Source organism: Piliocolobus tephrosceles, chromosome 12 (assembly GCF_002776525.5).
Source record: "Piliocolobus tephrosceles isolate RC106 chromosome 12, ASM277652v3, whole genome shotgun sequence".
Taxonomy (NCBI): Eukaryota; Metazoa; Chordata; class Mammalia; order Primates; family Cercopithecidae; genus Piliocolobus; species Piliocolobus tephrosceles.
The window spans coordinates 30,065,437-30,089,672 of NC_045445.1; the positions used below are offsets into that span (position 1 = coordinate 30,065,437).

The 24,236-nt window shown below is 37.2% G+C and overlaps 1 protein-coding gene across 2 annotated transcripts in view; it reads left to right on the forward strand.

Moving 5' to 3' along the window:
- The window catches only part of TENM1 (teneurin transmembrane protein 1), a 604,771-nt gene that overhangs the window by 498,954 nt on the left and 81,581 nt on the right, over positions 1-24,236 (forward strand). The gene's annotated exons all lie outside the window — the stretch shown is intronic.

Genomic DNA, 24,236 nt, shown 5'->3' on the forward strand with positions numbered 1-24,236 from the left:
TAAAAAACAGTCAGCAAAAGGTAATAGGTCAGAAGCCATGGGATTTTTTTGTTTTGGTTTGGTTTTTGTTTTGTGTTTGGTTTTTTTTTTTTGTTTGTTTGTTTGTTTGTTTTAGCAATGGCAGCAAGTTTTGGTAAATACCAGGTGAGGGAGCCTGGACTTTCATTTTCAATATGTGTAATGCCCATGGTTTCTTTCAGTGACTCCGTGCAAGTCACTGTACCTCACTGTGGTTTCATTTAGCTGAACACCAAGATAGACAGGCTGAATGATGCCAATGACTAATTTTATGACATTGGGCATTTAAACAATGGGTCCTGAAATTCCTCAGTTGTAAACTGAAGGGCTCAGGATGATCTGCCTTTCAGCTCTAATATATTAAAATAACTGTAGCTATAACTTGCTCAGTGCCTACTGTGTGCCATACACTGTGCTAGATATTTTACACACAGTTTCTCTGATCTTCACAACAATGCATGGTGTAAATAGTATTATTCCCATTGTACAGAAGAGAAAATAGAAAATCAGACAGGTTAAGAAATTTACCCGGACATACCTGTACATGTACCACTAAACCTAAAATAAAAGTTATTTTTTAAAAAAGAAATTTACCCAGTATCACACAGTTTACAGATAACAACACTGGAATTCAAACCAGGTCTGCCTGACTCCAAAAAACCTATGATGCCATTTTTTGTTTTTTTCTTTTGAGACAAAGTCTTGCTGTCACCCAGGCTGGCATGCAGTGGCACGATCTTGGCCCACTGCAACCTCTGCCTCCCAGGTTCAAGGGATTCTCCTGCCTCAGCCTCCTGAGTAGCTGGGATTACAGGAAGGGGCCACCACGCCTGGCTAATTTTTGTATTTTTAGTAGAGACAGGGTTTCACCATGTTGGTCAGGCTGGTCTCGAACTCCTGACCTCGTGATCTGCCCACCTCGGCCACGGTTTACTTCACCATACCACACTGTCTGCCTTTCTGCTAAAATCCATGATCTGTGGGAAGGTTGGAAATATTGGGAAAAAATTGCTTTTTAATCTGAGGACATGTATTCAATGGGAACAAAATATTTTTATTTACAAGATAAATAACTTCTAGTCTAGTTTCCTTTTCCTATTAAAACAATTTCTCAGATTTTTCTGACCTAGTAGTGTACCCGTAGTACACTACATAGATAGCATTTACATACTCTGTAAATGTAATTATTCAAATAAATCTCCAGGAAACCTTGTCACTTCTCTTTGGAAGATTCTGTAATTAGAAACTTCACCAAATTTTCCTTAAGGGACACAGGCAGGAAACCTCCATTTTATTAAATTTCTTGACTACAGTAGTAACTACAAATTTTGTTTGAAGGAAAAATGGAAATGGAAGCGTCGCCAAATAGAATTTCATATGATGGCCCCTGGGTACTTCTCCTGGGAGGAAGTCTTTATTTGATCCAGTTTTATGCACTTTGATCTGAATTCCAGTAAAGAGAAACATTTGCCATTTTACTCATCAATACTTCAACGTAATGGGACAAAGAAAAAAAGTTTAGAAAAGAGGTTGACAGAGTACTAATCCCTGGCATTGTATATGAGTTTCAATTGACTTTGAAAGATGCTTTTAAAACATGCATGGATGATGTAGTTGAAACTTAGGTTCCATTTATTATTTTTACTGCAACTTTCTTTAATTCTACAGAGAACCCAAACTAATGAGTCATGTAATAGATGACCAAGTACTTAAGCAGAATGTGAAATGGTACTAGGTGGGGATATAAAATAAAATTTGTGACAAGTTGGATGCATTTATTTTTTTAAGTAGATACAGAGGGTGAAGGAGTGACTGGACAGTATGAAATTAATCAATGACTTAATTAGGTTATCTTGGACCTCACCAAGGGTTATATCTCTGTTTTCATGTACATCTTCAGGCAAACTGACCTCAGAACTCAGCAGGAACAGAACTTAGGAAATATCCAGACAAGTGCAAACAGCCTCTGAGCTGTTCCATAGGAAGGAAGTGATCCTTAAATCTTGACGGCTTCCAAAAGTGTTTTTAGGGTATACATGACACTAACCTTACAGGATTCATCTTAACTTTATTGTAAATTAAGAAATCTGGGAATAATAAAGTCTAGACACAAACAATCTGTTTTTGTCCCTATCCAGATCTAGTTGAAGCGCATCCTGAAGCCCTACTCATTCTCCTGTCATCTGCATGCTATTGTGAAAAGTTATATTTGGGGTTAATGGAAAGATGCTAAGATTATAATCAGTGACTTTTGTTGATGTCATTGGTGTCTATGCGGGAGAGAGTGTAGTAAGGAAACAAGCATAGAATGTTCTTTTGGTTTTCCTCTTCAATGGAAGTGGTATGGTTTTTCCTAAATTCCTTTAGCATATGATCCATCTTGGTAACAAAGTCATTTGGATTGACACTAGGGACAGCCCTCAACAAAATTACGGGTAAGCCATAGCATGGATGAAAAGAATGGTATATTTAAGAAACTGCAAATAATTCAGTATTCTTAGAGTAAGAATATTGGAGAGTAATAGGAAAGGGGGGCAGAAGCAAGAAAAGGAAGTTTGGATTTTATCCTATAGGGAAAGGATTTGAAGCAGGAGAGATGTCCACCTTATGCATGCGTTTTTGATAATGTTGGTGACAGGGTAATAAATGCACTGGAGCAAAACTGGGGCAAAGAAATGACAGGGAGTACTTACTCATCTGTATAAGATTGGCAATGGAAGGGGATCTAATGAAGGAAACAGAGCAGAAACCTTCAGAAAAAATGGTGGTGGACCAAAAGAGCACACTGTCCAAGAAGCCAGAGAGTAGTTAATTTCAAGGAGGTGTGAAAAACAACATCGAATGTCACACATTCGTAGCTATTGCATTAGGCAATGAGGAGTTCATTGGTGACCCTGCCATTGGTGGTTTGGATGGTGGTAGAGGTGGAAGCCAGATTTTTGTCATTTGATGAGCCCATGAAAGATGAGAAAATAAATATCACTGGTGAAGATCAGTCTTCTGAGAAGTTTGAATGTGAGAGATGGGGAGTGATAAATTGTGGGAGGCCAATGAGCTCAGGAAGCCTTTTTCTGTAAGGGTAAGGGGAGATGTGGCAATGTTTATCAGTCAGTGGAAAGATAAAGAAGACAGGGAATAAATCAAAGCATGCAAGAAACTGGAAGGAAGTAGGCCTAGAATAGGAAGGGAGACTGAAGCAGTTATGTGTAGGGTATAGGGATGAGGATCAGTTTGTAGGTAGGACAAGCTAGAAGAGTGATGATTCTTCATCCTGATAGTCTCAGTGTTCTCAGAGAAGTGGATCTGTTCTGCTGCAAATGAGGGTGTAAGTGGGAAAGGTTTGGGAGAGGTACTTACTGAAGTCTTTCTTCTGGGTAAGACATTATTCTACCACCCATGGCCAAATTCCTAGCCCAGTTTCAAGACATTTCTTATGAGAATTTTACTTTAACAACCTTGTTTGAGAATCAGAAACATCTTGAAAAAAATATGTTTGATAAAGCCTTAAAATTCAGGCAAAATATTTGTTATTTATCCCTCAATGTTCTTGTGCTGTTTTCATTTAGGGGGCTTTCTGTCTCTAACGCTGTTACTGGTCTCTCAGCTTACTGTAACTGTAACAGAAGAGTTAGTGCCTATTATGCAACCAGAATTAGAGCTTAACCTGTTTTTAATGCACAATTCATCTAATGCATCTGTTTAGGGTAGTCAAAAGATTTTGGCCTTAGATTATGTCAGCAACTGGAACTTGAGGACCTTCCCGCCTGTTCTGTTGCAATCCCAAAGCCATAAGCTGTTTGTGAGAGAAGTCAGACAAAAGGAAGGCACTTACATCTAGCCTTGGCTCATTGCCTGTTTGGTCTAAGTAGCATCCATGGTTGAGAAGACCTATATTAAGTTTATTCAAATTTTATAAAGCCACGGATGCATTATTAAATGACTTTTTCTTCTGCATTTGTCTTAATTTTCATGTATGCATCAGATTCTAGCAAACACAGAGGTAATATTTTAGAGGCCAGATACCATGGTAGATAATTTTTCAGGTTTTGGAGTCAAATAGAAATGGATGCAAATCCCAGATCCACTGCTAATTAAATATGTGACCTTAGGCAAGTCACCTAACTTCTCTGAGCTTCAGATTCCTCATCTGTAAAGTTGGAAGACTAGTAATAGTGCCTACACAATGGGGTTGTTGGATAATGTATGTAAATTTCCTAGTGTGACACCCAGCATAAAGTATGTTACTGTATTACATAACAGTATTACCTACTGTTATGATCAGTCTTGCTGTTTTGTTGCTATAGTAATAATAATTATAATAATGACCCATATATGGAATAAGTTACTTTGGAAGGAAGGAAACATTATGTCCTTGTAGGTCAGTCTGAGACTTGATAATTTCTAGGTAGGATGGGTGCCACAGAAGAAGCAAGAGTCAAGGTAGGATGGAATTCACATGTTGTATGTGATTTGACTAGCCGGCCCCTCCTCACCTTGAGATGCAGCAATTCTAGTGTTGGTTCCTTGTACATGTTGTATTTTGGGGAGCTCCACAAGGTCCATCTAACTAAAGTAATTCCCTTAGCAGCCTACTATTTCACAATTAAATTCATTCCATAAGGATTTTCTTCAGATGTGAACTTAGTATGTAGTGCAGGGAATTGTCTATGAGAGCAGCATATTAATTCTTCATTAAAATACTTTATGGGGGCCTGGAGGGAATGGAGCAGAAGATGGATATGTTTGGATTGACAAGATCACCTGAGGAAGACAAGCCTAGATGGGAATCACTGAAGGTAGCATGTATGGAGAAGTGTGGTGCTAGGTATGTGGCAGAATAGCTGCAAAGTGGGAAGAGGTGGAGGAATAGCACTGATATACTTCACCTCTGCAGTATTGTCTAGAATAAAACTTGGACGCCTACATGCAAAGACTGACAACTTGGAATTGTGGTTCCTCTTTTTATTTAAGATCGCTAGCCAAAATAACTTTGCTTCCCTACCACAACTCCTCAGTGTCACACCTTTCTTATCTGCCTCAGCTGATGAGAAAGAAGAGTCCTCCTCACCCCTGCCAAAAAAGTGACAGAGATCATACACTAACAGGCTGCAAATCACTTAAATCATATTTTGAGTGGTGTATTATGGTAACCTATAAATAACTAATTGTGTAAAATTGCTTTAGTAGTTTCTAGATGGCAGCTTTAATTAAAAGCACCAGAGACATTTAGAAGTTTAGAAATGGATGGCATGTAATTTGCCCTTTTACCAACCATAAAATGGTAATTAAGGAATTTGATTCACTTCTTCCTATTAAAAGTTTTATGAGAATAGCAAGTTCCTTCTAAATACAATTTCTCTTCAGCAGAAGGTAGTACGTTTGCTTTATCAGTCTTCTCCAGCAGGGTAAGATGTTTTAATGTACAAATTCTTCAAAAGTTAATTAGGACATTTCTTTCCATACAAAATGTTTGTTTTTAAGATTCTAAAACATAAAGCTGTATTAGAGTTGAACTTTGATCATGGCTTCATATTGCTCCACCATCAATACAAGATGGTCCAGTAATTTCACGATTACCAAATGCATGGAGCTGACTATAAAATTAAAGAAATTGGGAAGTCATTTCCTGGTGAGTCTAGCATGCTTTGCTGATTTTTGAAGGAATCTGAAGTCTACAGTGTGTTGGCTTCCCAGGGAATGCAGAATATTCACTCCACACCAGCGGAGTCATAAAAGATCATTTTAGCTTCATTGATCCTCCAGAAATACTGGATAAATTAGTAGTTGTATAGTGTAAAATTCAAACAACATGATGCAGCAAACTAAGATTTCTTTGGAAATCCATGAATTTAACACTGTCACAGGCTAAAACACAGCTGGAAATAGAGTAAGGACGTTCATTTTTTATTTTATAATTGAACAATTGATTGCATTTTTGACCACTTCAGCCCAGGGCTTATAGATGTCACTACTCAGGGCACTTACAAACAGCATCATTAATGACATAAGTTAAATACAACATAAAGACAGCTTCTGGGTTTTTTTTTTGTTGTTGTTTAAAAAAGAAAAAAAAAACAGGAGTGACTCATAGTCAGCTGCCTTTTTTTTTTTTTTTTTTTTTAACGTCAAGCATATGTTTAAAAGTTAACTAAACTGGACAGCTCTAAGCAGAAATAGGGGATGTTTGAAATGTCTCCTCTTCATCCCATCTTTCAGTGACTCCCTTGCTGACACTGAGCCCCTTGCAGCAGCCCTCAGTCTATCTCTCCTAGATAGAAATCTACCCTTTTGTCTCCTCTTTTCCCTAATCAGAACTGGGTGGATATAAGTGGCATACTAAAGGGGAATGGGACAGTAGTAGGAGTATTTTATCACTGACGTTATTTAGAATTTCCAGCGAATGTTGATTGTTAAAACAGACCTACTATTCACCAGGTTTATTATTGTTTTTTAAGATTTCAACAGAAAATGCACTTCCCCTTACTCTCTATACCCAGAACCAACCACTCCCACCTGCTCCCCCAAACCTTGATACACCCCTGCAGATATAAGGAAGATATTCACAAAATAACATTCAGTGAAAAGTTCAGGACACAAAGCTGTGTGTACTGTATGCTGCCTCATCTGTAAGGGTATAAGGGTAATATGTATATATATTACTATATATTATATATTTATATATAGAGAGAGAAAGTTTGAAAGGGAGTATATGTAAATGTTAGCAATTATAATTGCTACTAAGAGCATAAGAAATTATCAGTGACTTTTATTTTCTTCTCTTTAATTTTCTGAGCATTTATTATAATTCAACAAAAGACCAGATATTATTTTTTGAGTTGATGATGTCTAGTTATTAAATAAAATGCAACTTTTGTATTTTTCTTAAAATACATGTATGTTATTTTCTCACACACACACCCTGTCTTGTCCGATGGCCCGATTTCTGAGGACTCAGCTCTCTGTTTTCATAGATGACAGCTCTCCAAGAAGGAGTGTCATAGTACTGATGGTTGACAAAGGGTTACTCCCACCTGAGCATGTTACAGGAGACCTGCTGAAGGGGTAATACCATAAGTCATGGAAGAAACCTAAATGGAAGACCTTGAAGGAATCCTGGCAGGCCAGTAGTAAAAGATCTTTAGATTACATTTATTATTTTTTTAAAAGAGTAGCAGAAAGAAGAAAAATTTAAAAGGCCCACAATTCCCCCATCTAGATAAGCACTATTGACATTGAAACATAAAAATGTAAAAGTAATAAATGTCTATGGTTTGATAGTTCTAACTATATAGAAAGATACAAAAGAAATTTCAGGCTTCTTTGCCACAAACCCACATACCCAGGACTCTCTCTGTAAAGATAACCAATTTTAACAGGCTTTTGAGATTCCTTCCGGAACTGTATATATATTTTTCCCTTACATAAAAGGAAACCATACCATATAGGTTACTCCTCACCCCGATTCTTTTATTTAATAATATGTCTTGAAGATCTTTCCATAAAAGCAGGTACATATCTACCTCTTTGTTTTTAAGAGCTGCACGATATTATAACATATGGATACACCATAATGTATTAAGCCAGTTGCCTCTTCATATACTTGTTGCTTGTTTTTAATCTTTTATTATTATAGTGCTGCAATGAATAACCTGGTTCATATATTTTGGAGCACTTTTGTGAGTACATACGTAGGGTTAATTTTTAGCAGTAGTAGATATTGACAAATTGTCCTCCCAAAAGATTGAACACATTTACAATTTCACTAATAGTGTATCAGAGTGCCAGTTTGCAATACCCTCAGCAGCTCTCAATATAAACCTCCTAATGTATGCCCATCTGATCAGCAGGAAATGGTGCCTTGTAGCTTGTAACTTTAATTTCCATTCCTTTAATTATCAATGAATTTGAGTCTCATTTCATATCTGTTGTGACCATTTGTATTTCTTTTTTAGTAAATTCACTTTCATATCCTCTTACAGTTTTTCTACTGAGTTGTTGTCCTTTCTGTTCTGGAAATTAAGAAAAACATTCCTTTGTGTTTCATATGTGTTCCAAATATTTTTCCAAGCTTGTGATTTTTCTCTCTTTTTTTAACCCTATGGAATTTTCTAACGTCATATGGTCAGATTTATCAATATATCTTCTTAACATCTCTAGAGTTTGTGTCCAGCTGGAAAAATCTTCCTGTCATAAAGATATAATATATTTAAGGCAGGTGGGCAGACTTTTTAGTGACCCTTAAAACATACCATGTGCCTCTCCAATTTGAGCCCTGTGAAATTTGGAAAACTTAGGAAGTGTGTACAGTAGTTAAAACCAGAGACTTTGGAATAGTACAGATAAAAATGGGTTCAAATTTATTTTGAATCCGTATTTGAGCCACTGTTTTTTCATCTGTAAAATGGAAATAGTACCTACCTTCATTATGGGTTTATAGAGCATGAAATGACACAAGATGGGTTAAACAGTGCCTGGCACAGATTAAGTACTGAATAAAGTATGATGATGAGAATGAGAATAAGTATTAAAATACTTTTTTAAGCTAGTAACTATTATTAAGTAGATTATTTTCAAGATTTGTAATAAACATTTTGTTTTCAAAATTGTTTGACTGTATTCAAATTTTCTTCTTTCAGACTTCATTGGTTGTACAGACACAGCCCTAATTTAATTCTGTTTACTTGCAAAATTCATCGTTCAACTAAAGGGGAAAAATTGCAACATCAGAGAGATGAGCTAGAGGGTGCTTGACTGAAGAAAAGTGTATGGACTGTCACAAGTACACACGTGCATAAGACATGTGCTATTATATTAACTATAGTACAAAAGATAGAAACAACCTAATAATCCATTAACAGGGGGTTGGTCAAATGATGGAACATTATACAACAGTAAAAATGAATGAGCTAGATCTGCATGTAAAACCATTAATGGTGCAGCACACCAACATGGCACATATATACATATGTAACAAACCTGCACGTTATGCACATGTACCCTAGAACTTAAAGTATAATAAAAAAAAAAGTCAAAAATATAATGTTGCATGGATAAAAGAGAAGATTGCAAAAGGATGCATAAGGTGTAATATAATTTACGTATTTTTATGTGGTAAAATATACATAACATAGTATTTAGTATTTTATTACATGTACAGTTCTGAGGCATTAAGTACATTCGCATTATTGTTTAGCCATCACTGTCATCCATCTCCTACATAAATTTTTAAAGCACAAAAACAATACTATGTATTATTCATGGACATATACATATGTAGAAAATGTATAAAAACATGCATGGGAATGATACACACTAACTTCAGGACAGTAGTTACCTCTGGAGAAGGAAAAAGAGGATAGGGATAAGGAAATGGGATTGGCTATATCCATATAATTTCCTTTTTAAGAAAGAGATATGTGCGGGGTGCGGTGACTCACGCCTGTAATCCCAGCACTTTGGGAGGCCGAGGCAGGCGAATCACAAGGTCAGGAGTTCAAGACCAGCCTGGCGAACATGATGAAACCCCGTCTCTACTAAAAATAAAAATTAAAAAATAATTAGCCAGGCATGGTGGTGGGTGCCTGTAATCCCAGCTACTCAAGAGGCTGAGGCAGGAGAATCTCTTGATTCCAGGAGGTGGAGCTTGCAGTGAACCAAGATCACGCCACTGCACTCCAGCCTGGGTGACAGAGCGAGACTCCATCTCAAAAAGAAAAAAAGAAAAAAAAAAAAGAAAGAAATATATGAAGGAAATGATAGAATGATAGCATATATTAAATTTTGGTGATGCATGCATGATGGTCTGTAGTATTATTTTCTGACTTTTCTAATCACTTGAAATATTTCCTGATTGTCAAACATTTTAAGTCAGAAGTAGGATTTAGAAATATCAGCACTTTGGGAGGCTGAGGCAGGCGGATTACTTGAGGTCAGGAGTTCGAGACCAGCCTGGCCAACACAGTGAAATCCCGTCTTTACTAAAAATACAAAAATTAGCCAGGTGTGGTGACATGTGCCTGTAATTCTAGCTACTCGGGAGGCTGAGGCAGAAGAATCACTTGAACCTGGGAGGCGGAAGTTGCAGTGAGCTGAGATCACGCCACTGCACTGCAGCCTGGGTGACAGAGTGAGACTCCGTGTCAAAAAAAAAAAAAAAAAAGAACTAGGGTTCAGAAATCAACTTACAAATGTATACCTGACTATTCCATTTCAAAAAGTGATTTGTTTTGTTTTGTTTTGTTTTAAATAAGACTTTCACTCATATAAAAATGATGGTCAAAATATTTAACATCCTGTAAGGCACAGGTACTAACATATGAGAACACACACCAGTTTTGGCCTTGGAGCAGAGTCATCAAGGACCCCTGCATTAATCCATTATTTTCTGAACAGATTGGTTTTGAGGCTCTTCCATTAGCTGTGGAGATCATCACATCAGCACCTCTAGTATGTGCCCATATGTGGAGTTTCCTAAATGACTAACAGTGAACTTCCTGAGAGAGCCTCCGTATAATGAGTCAGCTTTATCGTTGACCAGAGAAAGTCACTGTTCCCTTGGGAGTGAGTTCTGGCCCATTTAAAGTTTCCCCCTGAGGAATCACAGGCTTAATAACTCAAATGTGAGGTTATCTTCAAGCCTCAAATATCAAAGCCTAGCGAGGAAGCCCCAGTGTTGTTTGCTCTATTTTTCTTCCAGTTTCATTTACTAGCTCTTCCACTTGATTTTTCAAAAAGCTTATTAGACTGTGTTTGGGGGAAACACAATTTTCAAAAAGCTTATTAGACTGCATTTGGGGGAGATAGTCTAATGGGTTTGGGAGAAAAGGAAGGAGGGTAGGTACCCCCATTTTACCTGTATTTACTCAGGAAAGGAAGCTGACCTCAGTGGTAGTTTCTCTTAGTGGGCAGGAATTCTTTCTCATTTTGGAAAGCATCTCTAACCCAAGGAAATTGAAGCCATAGTAATAGATTGATAGGTCTGCTTTGTCCCTCCCCAAGCCAAAATCCATCAGAGTAGATTCTGCTAAGCTTACCTATATTGGTTTTCATAATCCTTTCCCTGTGTTCTCTTGAACAAAGTAAAATCAGAACTGCAGGCAGGCTACTACCACAGCACTATTTCATGACTTGGGGCAAGATCTCACCTTTCCAGAGTAATAAAACTGGGGGCATTTCCAGGGAGAGTGGACAGAAGAAGGGTTACTTTGAAATCTTCTGATTTTCACTTGTTATACTTGAAATTTTGAGAAACCACAGATCAACAGTTTAGCACCTAAAATGTTTCTTTCCATTGTACTTTTCTTACTAATGTTGGGCACTTTTTCCCAAGTATATCTGATCCAATTTTAACAGCATGACATTATTCAAATAATCTATTGAATGTTGAAAAAAATACTAGCCAATTTGCAAATGACCAAAACCACTTGCTTCTGCATTGACCCTAAAATGGTATCTTCCTAATTCCTGGAAATGCTGGAGATGTTTGAGCCGTTGAATTAAGGAAAGAATCATTGCAGTTGTAAAAATGGCATCTGGAAGTATTTTCATACACCTCAGTTTCGTTTTGTTTTACTTTCTTTATCAGACTCACTGCCTGTTATTAATTACTCATTTTTAAATTGTTCAAATTGTTATGTTTCTAAAATAGACCTTAATCATCTGTTTTATGAATATATAAAGTATGTTTATATATATGTGTATATATACACACATATATATAAAGTATGTTTACATATATATAAAGTATATAAAGTTACATATATATAAAGTTTACATATATATATAAAGTATACACATATATATAAAGTATGTTTACATATATACATATATATATAAAGTAGCTTGTATGTCAGGAACTATGCTAAATGCTGTAGTCAAACACCACAACCATCTCTTGTTGCAGCACAAACTTACTGGTTATCAGACAGGAATCCAGAGATGCCATTATCTTAATTAATACTTTCAATATATTTTACTGATGTCAACAAGACACTAGTGTCAATGGCCCCACCTTACTATTCATAAGATTCCCACTGGTTTTAGCTACTCTAGCACATCCACATCATGCCTCTGGTATATCTTCTTAGAAAAAGAACCACATTCACTGAGCTTTATTGTTTTGTTAAGTTTTTCAAGCAACAAATTTGAAAATCATAAGTAAACTAAGAAGATATGGTCCCTGCCCTTGAGTGGAATATTATCTCATTGGGGAGACATGGGAGTACTCATTAGAGAAGACTAAAATACAGGATTAGGTTGCATGTATAAACTTGAAAAACCACAGGGATTCACAGACGGGAGAGATGATTGGGGTTTGGAGAGAAAAAAAGGGGAAAAATGAGAAGAGGGAAGAAGTAGAGAAAAAGGAAGGAATCTGAAAAAGGACGGGACACAAAGATAAAAAAGAACTAGGAACTATTCTACCCTCTATTCCTGATGGGTTAAGTGAACTCCAAAAGAAATAAGAGTTCAAAGAATAAGGCAAAGGAGAGAAGGTAGGCCAGTGGAGAATAAAGAGGTGATGCTAAATGGAAAGTGAACGACTTAGCCCTTCCTGTGAGGAATAGGGTGGTCCTGAAATGGATTTGTTGAAATGGCCCTAATTCAGTATGTAAAATGCATTTTAAGTCCAGTCGAAAACACCCCAGTCTCTTAGTTGCAGTTCACGCTTTAGATTCGCAGCTTAATGACATATTATATCTCATTCCTATCCACTTGGATTGGTATTACACATCTTTTCTAATAGGTTCAGAAGATTTCTGCCATCAGACAAGACCAGTGGAATTGTTTGATATAATTGACAAGGAAATGCCTCCATCAGGATATTTGCAAGTATTCAAGTCAGTTTGTATATTGTAATTTGGGAGGCTGGACTTGCACTAAACCTTGAAAGATAAGCAGAGTTGTATTCCAGGCACAGGAAATGGTACAGCAAATCTGTAATGATGGGGAAGTTGCAGTATGTTTTAGAGCCAGTGCATAGACCAGTTTGACTGGAGAAACAGTATAGGACCCTGCACAGACTGATAATCACCATCAACATGGAGGAGATGCTGTCAGAATTATACATAGGGCTCCTGCCATCTAAGTCAAGCCATTTTGAAGCAGGTAATCAGAAACAGATAAACCACCGTATGATGCCAGAAAAATTTATCAAAAACATAAATAAGATGGGGCACGGTGGCTCACGCCTACAATCCCAACACTTTGGGAGGTTGAGATAGGAGGATCACTTGAACCCAGGAGTTCAAGACCAGCCTGGTCAACATACTGAGACCCCATATCTACAAAAAAAAAAAAAATTTTGATCTGCCAGGTGTGGTGGCATGCACCTGTGGTCCAAGCTATTAGAGAGGCTGAGGGGGAATGATGTCTGGAGCCCAGGTGTTCGAGGATGCAGTGAGTTGTGATCATGCCACTGCACTCCAGCCTGGGCGACACAGCAACACCCTGTCTCTATAAATAATACTAACATCACTTGTGTTGACCTTTCAGAAAGATTTCACACATAGAAGTTATTTTATATGGTCTTTACAGTCATCCACTGACATGAGCAGCTCAGCTTTTCTACTCACCATTAGATAAAGGCAAAACCTAAGGACTGGGAGACTATTTAAATTTGTTAAAGTCACAGTCAGTCTCACAACTGAATCTTCTGGCTTCTACCCCAAACTCTTTCCTCCACCTCTCATAGCTCTGATGAACTTGTCTGGGTATTTGAGTTTAGAGGGAAAAAGACAGGGAAATGGCCTTGGAAACTCCAATCTCAATCAAGACAAGGCTAAGGAAATCATTAGCTCCCTTTGAACAAAACATCCCAACATTATAAATGCCTCTCAATGTCACGTTCTTGTGCCCACAGATTGTCACACTTGTAGGGCAGAGTGTGGAAAGGTAAAAACAGTAAAAGAAGTTGTTTATCTCATTAAACAACTGCTTTGACTATTTTTTGCTTTTTGTTCCGCTATCATATTTGTGCCTGTGTCTGTGTGTGTATGCTGTTGTTATATTCATATATTCTTGATTGAGCCCAAATCAGTTCTCCTAAACGTCTCTTGAACCTCCACTTAAAAGGTTTAAAATGTGTATTCATGCAGTGCTCATTACCCTGCCTTACCTTTTGCAAATGACTGTCTACCACTCCTGACTTTGTGAACTTCTCTTCTAGCACTGGCTTCATTAGTCAAGATGTACGGATGCAGGGAGAATTTTAAATGGGCCCTCTGTGTTGTTTTTGAATGGGCACTACATGCAAATCATTATCCTAGAGAAATTTTAATTCTTCTTGAATTACATCACTTGTGTGAATAGTAAGCACTATTGGCTTAATTCCTCATATCCTTCTTTTATTGAGTATTCGGGACAAAGTATACTTAGTTTGCTTTTTATATTAGAACCTCTTGGTCATTCACATACCTTGAGATAGACTCATTTTCCCTAGGGTGCAACAACTGCAATTAGTATTTTGCTGGTCCATGGGCAAAAATGAACTTTCCTTCCTAGGGCTAATTGTTCACTAAGGTTCTTGTGTGGCAGTTTTCTTCCTTAGGATGACAGAGACAGTTCTTTCAAATGTATCTGAGTAGTGTCTCAGATATCGTTGCTTGATGTTTGAGGAATTTCTAAAGGGGGAGATATAAAATATGCAGCACAGATTTAGTAAGCCTCATTTATCTTAGCCCATATATACTGAGTACCCTTAAATCTCAGCCTGCAGGCATCTTTTGAGCAGGAACTCTAACACAAAAATAAAACAAGACATGTGCATTTAAACTTGAACTAGCACCATCTACTTACCCTAATCTCTCTTTCTCTCTCTACACACACACACACACACACACACACACCAACCTCTATAAAGCAAAGAAAAATAAATCACGTTATTATCAGTGTCTGGTTTCACTGTTAAATGTTGAGACATTACCACCACCTTGGCCAAGGGTCCTTCTTAGTGAGTTGCATGGCATGGAACCTCATTTATTTGATTCTGTGTATGAAAGCTTTAACCATCTTATAAAAGCTTGAAGGCTTTTATACCAATAATTTAATAGTGTAGTAATTCCCCTGAGCTAACAAACTCTTTTTAACTACTGACTTGTCTCTATGGTGAATCTAACATAGGGTGCTCTCCTACTGACAAGGATTGCATAATGCTTCATGGACTGAAATCTTATGTACAGAACACAGAAAAGCCTAAAATGTTCAAGCAGGGCCTGTGTGGTAATTTTTGACTATGATTCTAGGCTTAGAAAAGTCCCTGTCAGAAAGAATTATAGCAATAACTAGGCAATTAAGATACCACTTAGCACCACCATAATACTTAATCTTCTTCAAAGTCCTTTCATTTCATTGGCTCTTGTGAGCTTCACACCATTTTACCTTGTGTAGTGGGTAGTATATAAGTTAGGAAATCAAGACACTGAGTGGTCAAATGCATTATCCAAAGTCCTACAGCTATTCTGTAACAAAAATCAGCCAGAAAAAATCTTGAGGCACTTCTGTTTCTTCAGAACTCCTAACATGGTAAGGTCGGAAGAGATCACAAGATCACAAAGTTATGTTGATAGAACAACTGGATTTGTATGTATGGTGGGGGGAGCGGTGTCATGAGCTATTCGTTGTAGCTATCCACATGGATCACATTTGTTTGCAGTTCATTTGATACATGGTCCTTTGTCTGTGTGCTCTTGGTTGTCAACCCCACTTTTCCCATATTCTAATCATCACTAATTAACAGGGGACTGTATTCCTCTTAAAGAACTTTAGACAAAGACATTTTCACTACATCCTTTCCAAGCTCATTTCTAGAGAAATTCATATGCAGTTCTTGACCTCCTGGCATGCTTTATTTTGTTCAAGGTAGATATGTTTCAGTATAAATCATGGAAATTTAGTCCTGTAATTTAGGAAGGTTTATTGAACATTTGTGCCCAAGTGTACTGAATTACTTGAGATATAAAAACTAATTCTAAAATCCAGTTCTTGTCCTCAGGGAGCTTATTACCTACACGGATCATGATTGGAAAATTCACAGTAACAAATAAATAAATAAATAACAGCTTCCGTGGGTTAGAAAACAGAGACCACGATGAACTGGAGTTTGCAGGGAAGGATTCATGAAAGGGAAACATCCTATAAAAGCCTTAAAAGGTGAATAGGATTGGGGTTGCTGAATGTTAATACTGGGGCCAAGCTAACAACCATGTTAAACACACACATACACAATATCTCAATAGTTTCACAAAAAATAGTAATTTATTTCATTCTTACATCACAATTTAATATGGGTTGCCTGGGGAGTGGAAGAATCTCTGCTCCAAGCAGTGATTCAAGGAACCAGGCTTCTTCCATCTAGTGATCCTCAGTGCCTTAGGCCTTGGAGTCCTCTACTGGATGATCTGCATGCAGTCAGCCTACAGTGGAAGGTAGTAATCCATAGAGAAACTCAATAGACATCTCGTTAAGGATCAGACCTAGAAGTCGCATACATTACTTTTGCCCACATCTAACTGGAAAGGAGGCTGAGAAACGTAATCTAACTCTGTTCTCAGAAAGAAAGAGAAACAGGATGACATGAACACATAGCATTGTCTCTGCCATACTGAAAATGAAAGGACCTTATTAATTTTAATTGATACATATAGATACATATATTTGGGAGCTATGTGTGATAATCTCATACATTTGTATAATTTGTAAAGATCAAATCAGTATAATTAGGATATTCATCACCTTAAATAGTTGTCTTTTCTTTATGCTAGAAACATTCAAATTATTCTCTTCTAGTTATTTTGTGATATACAATAGATTATTGTAACCTATATCACTCTACTGATTTATCAAACACTAGTTCTTATTTCTTCTATTATAGTGCGTATTTATACCCATTAATCAACCTCTCTTCATCCTCCCCTACCCTTCCCAGCCTCTGGTAACCACTAATCTACTCTCTTTTATAGCTCCCACGTATCAATGAGAACATGTGATATTTGTGTTTCTGTGCTTGAGTTATTTCACTTAACATAATGATCTCTAGTTCCATCCATGTTGCTGCAAATGATAAAATTTCATTCTTTTTATGGCTGAATAATATCCTATTATGTATATGTGCCACATTTTCTTTATCCATTCATCTACTGATGGGTACTTAGTTGATTCCATATTTTGATTGTTGTGAATAGTGCTGTAGTAAACACGGGAGTGCAGATATCTCTTTGATATACTGATTTCCTTTATTTTCTATATATACCCAGTAGTAGTAGTGGAATTTCTAGATCATATGATAGTTCTATTTTTAGTTTTTTGAGGGACCTTCATTCCATTTTTATAGTGGCTGTACTAGTTTACATTCCCACCAACAATATATGAGGATTCCCCTTTCTCCACATCTTCACCAGCGTTCATTATTCCCTATCTTTTTTAATAAAAGCTATTTTGACCTAGGTGAGTTGATATCCCATTACGTGGGGTCTCCTTTTTAGGTGGTAGTTCATGTGATAATAGTAAAATTACCGAACTCCCCACCACATGGAAGCTCTTGAGTACTTTCTTGAAACTCATCAGCTCTGTGAAGATGAAGCCACAGAATACCTTTGAAGAATAATTCTGAAGAAGTCTAAGAGATCTATAGGAATACAAGAATTCTTAACAATTTTTGGGATGGGTCAGAGATCCTTCTGACAATCTTTAACAAAACCAGTGGACTCTCTCTCCCCATGATAATACCCATACACAAAACATTCTACCGATAATTTCATGGAGTTTCTGAACCTTCTTAAGCCAGTCTGTACCCCACCCCCATGGTAAAGCAATTGATAACCTCATTTAAGCTACATGGCATAGTGGTTAAGAGAATGGGCATTAAACTCAGACAAACTTGTGTTAAACTAGCATTTTCTTTTTTTTTCCCCCCCAACTTTAAGTTCAGGGGTACATGTATGGGTTTATTACATAGGTAAACATGTGTCATGGGGGTTTGTTGTGCAGATTATTTCATCACCCAGGTATTAAACCTAGTATCCATTAGTTATTTTTTCAGATCCTCTCCCTCCTCCCACCCTTCACTATCCAATAGGCCCCAGTGTGTATTGTTCCCCTCTATGTGTCTATGTGTTCCCATCATTTAGCTCCCACTTACAAATGAGAACGTGGTATTTAGTTTTCTGTTCCTGTATTAGTTTGCTAACGATAATGACCTCCAGCTCTATCCATGTCCCTGCAGAGAATGTGATCTTATTCCTTTTTATGGATTCATAGTATTCCATGGTGTATATGTACCACATTTTCTTTATACAGTCTATCAGTGATGGGCATTTAGGTTGATTCCATATCTTTGCTATTGTGAACAGTGCCGTGATGAACATACATGTGCATGTGTCTTTATAATAGAATGATTTATATTCCTTTGAGTATATACCCAGTAAGGGGACTGCTGGGTTGAATGATATTACTGTCTTTAGGTCTTTAAGGAATCACCACACTGTCTTCCACACTGGTTGAACTAATTTACACTCCCACCAATAGTGTATAAGCGTTCCTTTTACTCCACAACCTTGCCAGCATCTGTTATTTTTTGACCTTTAATAATAGCCAATCTGACTTGTGTGAGATGGTGTTTCATTGTGGTTTTGATTTGCATTTCTCTAATGATCAGTGATGTTGAGCTTTTTTTTCATATGCTTGTTGGCCACATGTATATCTTCTTTTGAGAAGTGTTTGTTCATGTCCTTTGCCCACTTATTAATGGGGTTGTTTTTTGTTTCTTGTAAATTTGTTTAAGTCCCTTATAGATGCTGGATATTAGACCTTTGTCAGATTCATATTTTGCAAAAATTTTCTCCCATAGGTTGCCTATGTACTCTGTTGATAGTTTCTTTTGCCGTATAAAAGTCCATGTGTCAATTTTTGCTTTTGTTGCAATTGCTTTTGGCGTCTTCACCATGAAATCTTTGCCCATGCCTATGTCTGGAATGGTATTGCCTAGGTTTTCTTCCAGGGTTTTTATAGTTTCGGGTTTTACTTTTAAGTCTTTAATTCATCTTGAGTTAATTTTTGTATACGGTGTAACGAAGGGGTCCAGTTTCAATCTTCTGCATATGGCTAGCCAGTTATTGTAGCACCATTTACTGAACAGAGAGTCCTTTACTCTTCGCTTTAAACTAGCATTTTCTAGGTATGTAACCTGGAGTTAGTTACTCTACCTCTCTGCACTTCTATTTCCTCATCTAAAAAATTACATTAGTACAACTCCACAGGGCTGTTGTGAGGATTATATGAGAAAATCTATGTAAGGAATCCAGCACAGTACCTGGAATATCATAGTATTCTTGGCAAATGGAAATGATTATTGTTTAGTAATATTAGTCATCTTTCATGGATTTTCAGTGGTGTTTACCTGGAATTCATACATACTAGGCTCATCTAGAATTCAACATGGATCTTCAAATTTCAGCTTACCTATCACTTAAGTCTGAGAAATCACTTGTGACTTTCAGTTCCCCAGCCCATCCCCCAAGGAGGCTCCGATGGCACCTTGGACTTCCCCCAAACTAGTGCTTATCTAATGGCATTGTAATTGCCTGGTTATTTCTCTGTCTCCCTCTACCAGTTTCCAGGCTTTCTAAGAGCAATGCCATGTCTGTTTTATAGTCTCCTGTACTCCCATTGCCTAGGACAATGCCTCACACATAGAGGGTGCAAAATAAATCTTGAATAAGTTAATGAGTAAACAGAAAGACATTTTTCTCAGTAAGCTTTAAGAAAAATAGTGGTTGGTGGATTTAAAAGGTCTGTCCATTCACTTTGCCTTATGGCAAAGCTGAAGTCTAAAGCTTTGAGAGGATCAGAAGGAGCTAAAGACAAGATAAATGCTAAACACTGGCGTCGTCTGTCTTTCTCTCAATCAGAAGTCTTAGTTAACTAGCCCACAAATTTATTGTTCCTTATAATGACTATGAAGCCCTTTGAAGTGCCTTTTGAGTAATCAAAAGAGACGTTCCAGTCAGCAGAATATTACTTTGAATGCTTATCATTTTTAATTTGTGTTTATGTTCTTTGGAAATTGACCTTTACTATGTAGAATGTACTATAGCATTTTACTAAACAAAATATCTGATTAAATAACTCACTATCCACTAGTCATATAATATTACAGTGAGTTTATTAGTGTTTTCTACTGGAGAAATCATGAAGCCATTGTTAACCACACAGTGAAATCATCTCAGCTGGTCATTAAGCTCTGCCTCCTTCCAACCTCTAGTGACACATAGAAATCTGTAAACCCTCCAAGTTCTAGAAGCTCCATTTAGTGGCCACACAGTGAGAGAACTTACCAGGCTTATTATGCATAAGTAACTTGGCTCTTTCTGATCCCAGAGGGTAATTAAGTGGACAGTAGTCAGATGGATTGAAGAATGGACTTTTCTGCCTAGTAGAGTTTCCATATATACCACACATATAATACCAATTTTCAGAGAATTGGAATGCACATGAACAAAGAAAAATTCTCTTTGGCTTAAAGAATATTTTTGAATCAGTTACACAATTCAGCACTCTCAGTATTGGAGATTGAGCTGACACCATATTAGGCTTAGGACTTTCCCTGGAAGTTGATTTAACCATTTATCTTTGTCTCATAAAATTAAACAGCAGATTGTGGCCACAAAACACCCAGTATTTCAGTTTTCTTGTTGCTAGGGCTATAGATGAAGAAAACGTTATGACTGCTTTCCAAAGCTTATATTCTGAAAGATGTTTCATTTTTTATATAGAAATAATAAAAATGTAGGTGGCCTCAACCGCTGTAATTTTCAAAAATTAAGTACAGAGATGCCTTCTGCCAACATTTGAAATTGGCATTCTACACAGCCAAAAACTCTGATCTTCACTGTTATCTAATTTGGGATTTTAGCTACTATTTGCAGGCTATTAAGCACCACATCTGGACTCTCAGTGATTACATCAGGATGCCCCTGTTCCTTCAGTATTGATCAGTAGCATCTTTTTCCCCTCATAGGTGATAAATTTATAAGTAACTATCCAGGCTGCCCCAGCTTTAGGCAATTGTCTTCTTAAGAATTATAGTATTTATTCACTGGAGGATAATAAGACAAGGGAAGAAGCCAACTAATTTCGCCTATAATTTGCAGTGGTTTCATACAGAGTAATGCTTCACAAAGAAAAGAGCCTGCAGTTCAGATATTATATAATATCCCCTACTTTGCATGGGATGTTGTGAATAATTTTTTTACAAGATGCGCTTTATTTATGAGCAGGTCTCTCCATAGAAAGAGCTTGTTAGGGCTTAATGCTGATGAATGGAGACAGCACCATTCACACTTCCAGGTTATGGTCTGTCAGTACTTTCATTATATGCACTAATTTACAATGATTTATTTATTTTCTCCCAAATGTAAAAATGTGCTCCAAGCTAAACATGCTGTCTGGGCATCTGAGGCCGATGTTTTCCTTGGTGCAGGGGGATATTTAAATTCAGATTTAAAGTAAGGGGACTCAAGCTATTGTGTGTTTTCTTCCCGCTTCCACCTCCACCTGCCTCGCATCACTGCCTAACCTTGTGGTAATATCGGAGATCTCTATATTTTTACTTGCTTTGAAAATGAATTCTGGTTCAAAATTTTTAAACCTGGAAGTGGTTTTCTTAGTACGCCTTAAATCTTTCAATCTTTTCTCATCCAGAGACTGTACCTTTGATTGTGTTTTAAGTGCTAATGAAAATGCTGTCAGTGAGCACATCAATGAACATGACCGTTGGAACAAATTATGCCCACAACTTTGGTTACCAAGTTTTGGAGATCTGGGCACAACAATATCAAAATTGGAAAGTAAATTGAATCTGCAGATCTTGCTAGCCCCAGTTGGCTTTATGTGATCTGAAATCACTCACATGCCCATCTCCAAAGAATAAAGCTTAAAATATATACTGGGAATGTGTCACCTCCTTTCACTCATTCTGACAAGCAATAATATATCTACTGCATCATCACTATCCCTGGGTTATAACAATAAGCATTATGGGAGAGGAAACCTCCCCAAATGATAGACAAATATTATTCTCTTTTTCCTGCCTGGGGTTTCCAATTTGATTTTTACCCTCAGTGAAAATTAAATACCCCTTAAACTTCACCAGCAAAGAGGTTGCAAAATTGTTGTTTGGGGAATTTATGTGTTGGTAGGTTGATTGGTTGGTAAGGGAAAGCAAATGAGAGGAAAATATGTACATATAAAATATGCCTAGGTACATTTATGAAGCACCCATCACATAGTTTCCTCAAAGCCTTTTCTACTATTTCTTTTTCAACTCCAAACATAAGTGTAACCCAATCAAAGTTAATTAAAGCTTCTCAAGGAAAAAGAAGTATGTTTGGAATTTGGACCATGATAAAAGAAGTTGCTACACAAATATATGAAAGGAAAATACTCCACAAACTGTCAGCAGCATAAGCCCTGAAGGCAAATAGTGAGCATTTAATAAGCCCAGACTTATTTCAAAGGGCACTCATCTGTGGAACTCAGCTGACATGAACAGAGAGAAAGAAGTTCACAGTGTTTAGATCTTCACAAAAAGTAAAAGTAAGAACACTGTGTAAAGTCCCAGATTATCCTCCCTGGATCATCCTAAACTTTGTACTCTGATGGGATGAGAAGTGCGGTAGTCAAAGAAAAGAATTGTCCTCCCTGATATCAGCAAAGAGATGTAAAGACCTTCCCACATATACTAGTTAAGAATACATTTATTTCTCTATACCTTTTGTGAACCTGCTCAAATTTTTAGAGGATCAGATCCGCTAGGTTTACTACCTCCTCAGAAGAGCAACACTTCATTTTATTTTTAATATCCTTAACTTACTAAAGTTCCAGAGTATTCCTCTTAGTCTTAGTTTCAATGTCACCAGATTCTTTGTCCTTATACCCTCACAGAGCCTAGCATAGTGACAGTCAATATGATTTAGAAATCATAGTGCTTAGTAAATGATTCATGATTTCGTACATGTCGAGCACAACTCCTCTCAGCCTTTCCATCTCCAGACTTGAGTCTTGAGTCTTGCTCTTTCAGTCTATCCCCTTAAGACAGCCAAATTTGAAATTTTATGCTCAGCAATATTTAATATAGTGGTCATAGAAGGTGATTCTAAATAATAGGTCTGTCACAAACCACACCAAATTTTAAGCAATCAAGAAATTGATGTTGCCAAAACACAAAAATAACAGGCAGAAGTTCCCCCTTGGTTCATCCTCACCCAAAATGTTCTGGAGATTAAATAATTGTTCATATGCCATCATCATTTAACCTTTCCCAGTCTTAAAAGTCTTTTTATAAACCACCTTAAGGGTCCTTATGCCTCTAAAAATCATAAAGGGATTTATGGACATGGAAATCCCTTGTTTGGACATGATGGTTTCCTTGGAGAACTCACCAAAACATAGATGACTTTAGAAGTATTCAGGGGACATTAAAATGAATTTGTAACTTTTATAGATGTTAACAATTAATACTTCATGAGGAACATCAGGATTAATCAAAGTATACCATAAAGCCAAGTCTTAATATTAACTTCCTGCCAATGAATTAGTTCATCTAAAAGCAGTTTATTAAGTTGGGTTTATAAAATGACTCTAGATGAGTTCACATTTTGCCAGAAAATTCATATGTGTGTGTGTGTGTGTGTGTGTTTGTGTGTTGTGTTGTGTTAAAAGGACATGCTTGCTAGCACAGAAATTCTGACTTTAACATCTATTCAATGAGTTTCACCAAACCTAAATAAAGGGAAGTGAGGAAAAGACTAAATTGTAGACTAGTTTGAAAAATGCCATGTGGTTATTTTCAAGAGCACTGTCAAAAGCACTGAGGGAAATAGGAGTAGAGCCATATGTTCTTAAAGTGTATCTGATACTTTTTATATGTATTATTTCATATGATATAACAACCTAGGGCCGGGCCCGCTATCTCACGCCTGTAATCCCAATAGTTTGGGAGGCCAAGGCAGGTGGATCACCTGAGGTCAGTCTGAGACCAGCCTGACTAACATGGTGAAACCCTGTCTCTACTAAAAATATAAAAAATTAGCCAGACGTGCTGGCGGGCGCCTATAATCTTAGCTACTTGGGAGACTGAGGCAGGATAATCGCTGGAACCCGGGAGGTGGAGGTTGCAGTGAGCCGAGATTGCACCATTGTACCCAGCCTGGGCAACAAGAGCA